Source organism: Grammomys surdaster, unplaced genomic scaffold (genome assembly GCF_004785775.1).
Source record: "Grammomys surdaster isolate TR1022 unplaced genomic scaffold, NIH_TR_1.0 126176, whole genome shotgun sequence".
Classification (NCBI taxonomy): Eukaryota; Metazoa; Chordata; class Mammalia; order Rodentia; family Muridae; genus Grammomys; species Grammomys surdaster.
Window position 1 is genome coordinate 6,387,596 of NW_021620983.1, and position 7,987 is coordinate 6,395,582.

The following is a 7,987-nucleotide window of genomic DNA, read 5'->3' on the forward strand; positions in this document are numbered from 1 at the left end:
CTCCTCTTCCTCCTCCTCCTCTTCCTCCTCCTCCTCTTCCTCCTCCTCCTCCTCTTCTTCCTCCTTCTCCTCCTCTTCCTCCTCTTCCTCTTCCTCCTTCTCCTCTTCCTCCTCCTCCTCTTCCTCCTCTTCCTCCTCTTCCTCCTCCTCCTCTCCTCCCCTCCCCTCTTCTCCCTTCCCCTCCCCTCTCCTCTCCCCTTCCCTTCTTTTTCTGCAGTCCATGGAGAAAATTGCCTTTGATATCTATGTGAGGGAGCAGCTCTGCCTCTTTGAGGGGGTGGGGTGGGAACCTAATAATTGTGCACATTGAGAAGCTCTCTCACTTCCGCAGAACAGCTCCCGTGCAGGCACAGCTGGGGCTTGACATGGGCGGGAGCTGCAGTAGGTATTTCTAAGGTAACAGAAGCTGTCTTCCCCAGTGCACCCTAACTGATGTGTTTCCCCTCAGCTCCTCACAGGACTGCCTAGTGTGTCAGATTCTCATCGGCCTCATAATGAGGTAACCCCAGACATGGGTGGGGCTTCCTGGATGATCAGTGAAGGAAGGAAGAGCTATTGGGCAAAGGTATAGCAGAACCTTGGAGGACTTCTCTGCAGGCGAGACCCTTCTTAATCACTCACATGTCCTTACTGATGAGGTCTGTGTCTCCCAGCTACTCTGTCAGACACTAAGCACTGCTGGGAAAGTCCTCTAAGGTCCTAGGCTTCTTAGTGGACAAGGAGTGAGACAGCTCCATGCTTTCAGCTTCTCGCCTGAGGAATGCCAGTAGACACTGACTCAGGCCGATAGGGGCTCAGAACTTTGATCCTAAAAAGAGTAAGTACTAGCCAGTTTAGTCAGCAGGGTTAGTGGTTTCATTAAAGACATTTTAAATAGGGCTAAGAAAAAGAAGCATTTGTTCAGAAGAAAGGCACACCCAAGTAGGAGGGGCACGCTCCCCAGAAAGTAGGGAAATGTAAGAGGGACTCACTGTGGTTGGCTTCTGAGAGCCGTTGTCTTCATAGCATATATAGCTTTTTGGAGACTCACGAGTTGCATTTCACAAAGTTACTAAGAAACCTTGCTACTCTGGGTAGGAGCCATCCAAAAGGTGTCTCCAGAGATGTCCTGGATGGAGTTATAGTCTGATAAGTTGAAACCAGGAGCCACTAGGTGCACACTGTGTGTGTCTGTGTGTATGTGTGTGTGTGTGTGTGTGTGTGTATTGGTGGGGTGGGGGAGGTGGAGGGGTTAGGATTCCTCTAGATGGGATGGCTGCTGAAATTCCTGGGGACTAGGCTCCTGGCTGGGAAGGGGGAATTAACAAGTGGTTGTTAATTATGGTGAAATTCTAGCTACTCCCTGCAAAAATCTTCTATGATTCCAGAACCAAGAGCTTCTCATGTTCCCAAGATTCCCCCTGCCTGGCTGTGCTCCAGGCCCAGGCTTCCTTGCCCTCTCAGCACCTTCAGGACTTCAGCTGTAGCTTTGTGTCCTTCACCACCTTGGACTCCGCCTCTTCTTTGTCTTCCACATGTTCTTGTTGTGTGGAAAATTCTTTGGGATTCCAATACATTGGGCCCCTGTCTTCATTCCTTGTCCTACAGTCCTACACATAGCAGATGGGCTGGGTTTTGTTTGTTTGTTTGTTCGTTTGTTTTTTTGGGGGGGTGTTGTATCATTCGGTTGTTTTTGTTTTGTTCTCTATGCACTGAGCTTGTGGTGCTCTCCTGCAGTGGCAGCCGGTCCCTCTGAGGGCGGCCACACCCAGGGAAAGACCCTGGTGCACAGTAGCCAAAACAGCACGGATACCTGACAGTTACCTCACTGGCAGGATAGCCCGGCCACTTGGTGTCTAGCTGCCTCACTATAGCTCCAGGGGCAAGGCACAGCTGGGCTGGACCCCCTTACAGGGTAGTCTGCAGCTCAGGGGTGCCCCACCCTTCTGGAGCCTCGCCTCAAAAGAAAACTTCTGTGAGAGCAAAGCTTCCAGAAGTTCACCAGGAGCACCGCCTCACAGGAATCATCGGGGTTTTTGTATGTTCATCATTTTACTTTTGGCGTGGTCACATGTGCAGGTTCTTGTGCGTGTGCATAAGTGTTGAGGTCTGAGGTCCGTGGCTGGTGACCTCTCTTGCTCCCCATTTTTTTTTTTTTTTTTAGCACAGTGCACAGTCTCTCACTGGCTCCAGAGCTGCCTGCCTGGCCAGCCTAGCCCCAGCCACTGCCCGTCACAGTCTGGCTGCACTCACTCACTGTGTGCATGTTCTGGAGAGCTCAACTTCTGCCCTCATGCTTGCAGAAGGCTTCACCTGTGGTACGTCACCTCTGCCTTCCCGTGTTTTGACACAAGGTCCTTTAAAGTTTAAGTCTGGCCTCAGCTTTCTACTTGGCAAGGCATGACCTGGAACTTCTGATCCTTCTGCCTCCTGGGATTCCAGATGTGTGCAGCTGGAGCCCACTCCCTTGTTCACAGTCGTCTGTATTCATCTGCTTTTGTACCCAACAGCCTTTTGGGATTTCCTAGAATCCTGGAGCCTTTCCGAGGCGAAGAAAGAGCAATGTGGACATCACTGATGAGTGCCTCTTGTGTCATGTCTGTGAACATACAGGTCTGCTTGTAGAAAGCCGCGGCTTGTGCTGACAGCATTCGCCATTACAAGATGGCGCTGGCATCCGGTGCTCCTCCAAGTAAACAAGTAAACCGCGCATGTGTTGTGGTAAAAAAGCGCCAAGTCACAGCCCATCCCGGGGTAACGAGTAAGCAGCCAATCAGAAGTGAACACGCCGCTCCAAGGGTATATAAACAGTGCCTTTTCTGGGCCCGGGGTCTTTCCTCCTTTTCATTGGAATAAACGTTTGCTGCGGAAGGATCCTGGTGCCCGCGTGCAATCTTGCTGGCGAGACAATTACACGCGGGTCACATCTGCTAATGCGTAAAAGCCACATACAGGGTGAGTGTGACGGCAACTCCATTTTACATGGACAGTAACTCTGGTTAAAGCCAGAGAGATTTCCTTCACTACCCGTGTCCCAGTACGTCAGTTCCACATACATTTCTATCCAGAACACTTCAACACACTTGGTCCCTACTAAAACTGGCCCCTTCCAGAAAGGCTACTCTGTCTTCTTCTGTCTTTGCTTCTAACTGGCATGTGTGGGTCAAGTGGAGTGAGCATATGCCAGGATTTGCTCTTGAAATACCAGGACCAGTTGTTCATGGCATTCCTGGTAGTTCCTTCATCTTTATGACTGTTTCAACGCTAGAGTGTGAAGTTTCAATAACAGTAGTTTGTTAGATTTGCTAAGCTGCTGGCCCAGCACCTCCACCTCAGGCCTTCTGTAACTCATGGCCATCTGGTATCTATCTCCTGCTACGCCTGACTTCCACATGCCGGGAGCACATGGATTGGACTGTAGTATTTTTTTTTCTTTGACAAAAAAAATATTTTACATACACACACATAAACATTTCATAAATACAATATAGGATTATATGTACATTTATAACACTAATGTTTTATTTATCTTTATCATGTATGTATGATGCCTGTGAACCTGTACCATAGCACACATGTGGAGGTCAGAGGACAGTTTCAGGAGTCAGTTCTCTTTCCACTTTTGTGTAGGCACTGAGGATTGACCTTGGACCGTCAGATTTTCATGGCAAGTATCCTCTCAACCTTCTTGCAGACCTTATACACACAATTGGTAAATAGAGTTATTAAAAAATTCTATCACCAAGCAGGGTTTTGGGTGGTACTGGGAGCTGAACCCAGAATTTTGTGCACATTTATCTAAGTGCTCAGTCAAGCAAGTTTTCTGCTGTCCTTTGACACTCAGTGAATGTCCCCTTCCATGGAACTGGGTTCTTCTGTTTGGAAATGAGCACTTAATTCTGTCAGGATGTAGATACTGTATTCCAGTGAGTATGAATAGAGATATCTTTTAATAGAGTTGGCAGTTTCTGTGAAAAAGGGAAGTTTATGTTTGGTAATGTTTATTCTTTTCTTGCTGGTATGTATATAATCTACTGTGTATGTGTTAAATGTTCCCATATATATGTGTATGTGTATGTGTATATGTATATAGTCTTTCTCTGGCTCTGTTTTAATTCTTGCCATTTCTAGGCTTTCCATTAAATTATAGACCAGCGACCCTCTTTTTCTTTTTAGATGTTCTAGTTAAGACGCCTCCCACTCAGCGTGCATTATCGGGCTGTCTTGAACCGTCACTTTGAAACATTCCAGATGCCCACACACAGAAGGTTGGCCTAAGGCACTCTCCTTTGGTCGCGGTTGAGACAGGGTTTCTCATTACCTCTGGGGCTTACCCATTTGACTGACTAGCCCAGAAGTCTTACGGAGGGATCCTGCAGTCTCCCCATTCCTAGTGCTGGAATTATAGGTGTATGCTTCTGTGTCCAACCTTTTTAATAACTAACCAAGTGGTAGACACAGAATCGTTTAAATGGGCTCAATAATTATGAGCTAGTCAGGGAATGAGCCAAAGCTTATGGTTTAGGCATTTATTAATAAATATTTAGTCTCAGAGTTTTAATTCTGGGAGCAGTGACTGAAAGAAAAAAAAAACATATATTTTTTTTTTTTTTTTTTGCAGTCCTGGAACTAGAACTCATTCTGTAAACAAGGCTGGCCTCCAACTCAGATATTCACCTGCTTCTGCCTTCCAAGTGGATTAAAGGTGTGTACCACCACCACTTGGTGACATGTTTATTCTTGTTGGATGTTGGAACACAGCTATAGAGCCCAATCTGGTGACAGGATATGCTGAGTGCTGATCTCAGTGTGCCCTGAATCTGGAATCTGCATATGGCCTTCTGCCTTGTTTTTGTCCTTGCCCAGATATAACCTATAGCGCGTGCCGGGCAATTGTGTTTAAACTGGTCTGTCCTGAGAAAGTTCTGGGAAAGGGCTGCTCTGTTACTGCTTAGTGTATGCTTACTGACATTTAGTTACGGCGTGGTTTTCGGAGCTCGGGTGCCCTTCCTCAGGTCATTGCTTTCTTTGTTACATTCATGTATAAAAGTATATTGATTCTGAAGTAAGACGGTCTACAGCATTAGACTATACTTCACCCCATTCTGTCAAAGTCTTCAAATGGCAAGTCTCTCAGATAAATCAGCATAGGTTGACAAAGTGGACATATTCCCAAGAATTGCTGGGTCATAGGTAGTTACTTTTTAAAATTTTTTTTGAAAAAACTGTTACCCGTAATGGCTGAACTAATTTACATTCCTACCAACAGTGTACAAGGCTTTCCCCATCACGTCCTTTCCAATCAGACCTACATTTAAAAATGAAATTTAAAATATAAAGCTGACCAGGCAGTAGTGCTGCACACCGTTAATCCTAGCACCAAGGAGGCACAGGCAGGCAGATTTCTGTGAGTTCAAAGCTAGTCTAGTCTATAGAGAGACCACTGCTACACAAAGAACACACACACACACACATATATATATACAATTAGTATAATACATTATATATTAATACAATATATACAACTAAATGTCAATTAACATTATATAATATATTATAATATATATATATGATCTCTTTATATATAAAATGATCTCTTTGCGTGTTAGGTCTGCACATGTCATCTTAAACTGGTATTTATTCACTACATTAAAGACTAAAAAGTATGTTAAATGTTAAAAACCCTCCACGTATTCTTGGTAGCCCCAAAACAATGGACTTCAAAAAAAAAACACCCAAAACAAAGCAAAAAAACACAAACAAACAAACACCCCGGCTATTTCAGTGTGAACTGCCTTAAATGACAAAGACATTATGGGTGCGATCAGGGTTAAGAACCTTAAAATGGAGAGAACCTGGGTGGATTCTAGAATCCAACAACATGAATCCGTTTTAGTGGAACGGTGGGAGGGGCTTAGATTAAGATTGTATTGAGTCTACAGACAAGTTTGGAGGGCACTGACCCCTTAGTCTCCAGGCCATTCGGATGTCCGTGGTCTGTGTTGCAGCCTGAAGCCATGTTGATGTCGGTGCTGCTATCCAGGGGCCATGTTCATGCGAGCGGACTGCTCAGCCATCCGAACCCATGTTGATGTTCATGGCCTGTGCTGCCACACAAAGGCCGTGAGGCTGTCTGCGATCCGAGCTGCTGCCGTGGTCACTGCTGCCGTGGGAGACTTTGTTGAGATCCTCAAGCTGTGCTGCCATTGGCGCCTGTGTGGATGCCCTTGGGTCATGCTGCCACCGGGGACCAAATTGATGTCTGTGGCCTGTGTCCGGAGCTGCAGCAGAGGGCTGTGTCGCTGGCCGAGAGGAGTGGGCACCAACGTGTACCCCTCGCCAAGGAGCTATTTGCAGTTGGTGACTTCTGGGAAAGAGGAAATCAGTTTTCTTTTCTTTCTTTTTTTTTTTTTGTTTGTTTTTAGTTTTCTTCAATTGAGTGACACTGGGTTTGTCAGTCATACTCTAGGGCAGACTTCAGGTTGTTGGCAACACAAAAGAGTCTCTCTCGTCCTCCCTCCATCCCTCCTTCCCTCTCTCTCCCTCCTTCCCTCTTCCTCCCTTCTTCTCCCTCCCTTCTCCTTCCCTTCCTTTCTTCCATTAGTTTGTTTTTTCTAGATGGTCTCATGTAGCCTAGGCTGGCCCACTTGAACTTCCTAGCCTCCTGCCTCCACCTCTGAACACTAAGCTTTCAGGTGGGTGCCGCTAGCTCTGCTTCCTTTATTTTACTGCAAGACAGAGTCTCAGCATGCTGCTCTGGCTAGTCTGGAATTTGCTATATAGTCCAGGTTAGCTTTGAACTCACAGAGCCTCTGCCTCCCGAGTACTGGGATTAAGGCATGCACAACCGCAACCGCAACCGCAACCTGGCTCTACCGGCTTTCTGTGGTGGTGAGGATGGACGTAAGGGCTTTGCGCCTGCTGGACAAGCACTCTACCAAGCCAGTCACATCCTCTCCTCTCCATTTGCTTGTAATGGTTTAATTTCCCAAAGTATTTAAGCTAAGAGTATCTCTGTCCTCCCCAATAAGCAAGGATTTAATGGTATTGCCTGTGATGTATAATTCTAACATATTCGTATGTAAATTGTGATTGCTTTTACTTTATAAATACGTACTTGATAACCACTCTTATCTATTCTGATGTGCTCTCCTGATGCCGGCTTGGTATTACTTCTTATGCTGCCATTTCTTTCTCTTGGTGTCATTTTTATCTTTATCTCATAGACGTTTGTGAGAAGTTTGTAACTATATAGGACTACGTACACCTAAAAGACTGTGTTGAAAATCTTTATTCCACCTTCATCTCGGACGTGGCTGAGTTCATTGTATACGTCTGGGTTCACAGTACTTTTTCCAGAAAACTATACCATAGTTCCTCACAGAATACTTTTGCTGTGGTTTGGAGGTGAAATGCATCCCGGGGCTCATGTGTCCCTAGTGGGAGGCACTGTTTAGGAAGATCGAGGAGCCTTTAAGAGGCGGAATCTCATTGGAGGAAGTGTGCCACCGAGGGCGGGCCTTGAGATTTTATAGCCTGGCCCACTTCCTGTTCTCTCTGCTGAGCACACTATGTCTGGCCGCCCCACGTTCCTGCGTCAGGCCTTCCTTGTCAGGATGGAGCCTGACCCTCTAGCGCTACAAGCCACGACAGTTTCTCCCTCGTGTTGCTTTTGTTGAGTCTGTTCTTACAGCAACACAAAGTGACTCGAGACACCCAGGAATGAGTTTGAATGTCTGAGTTAGTGGGCGAGTGAGAGTGTATGTGAGTATGAGTGAGTGTATGAGTGGGTGGGTAAATGTGTAAGTGTGTAAGTGTGTGAGTGGGTGGGTGTGTAAACGTGTAAGTATGTAAGTGTGTGAGTGAGTGTGTAAGTATGACTGTGAGTGTGTGAGTGTGTGAGTGTATGTGAGTATGAGTGTGTGAGTGAGTGGGTGGGTAAATGTGTAAGTATGTAAGTGTGTGAGTGAGTGGGTGTGTAAATGTGTAAGTATGTGAATGTGTGAGT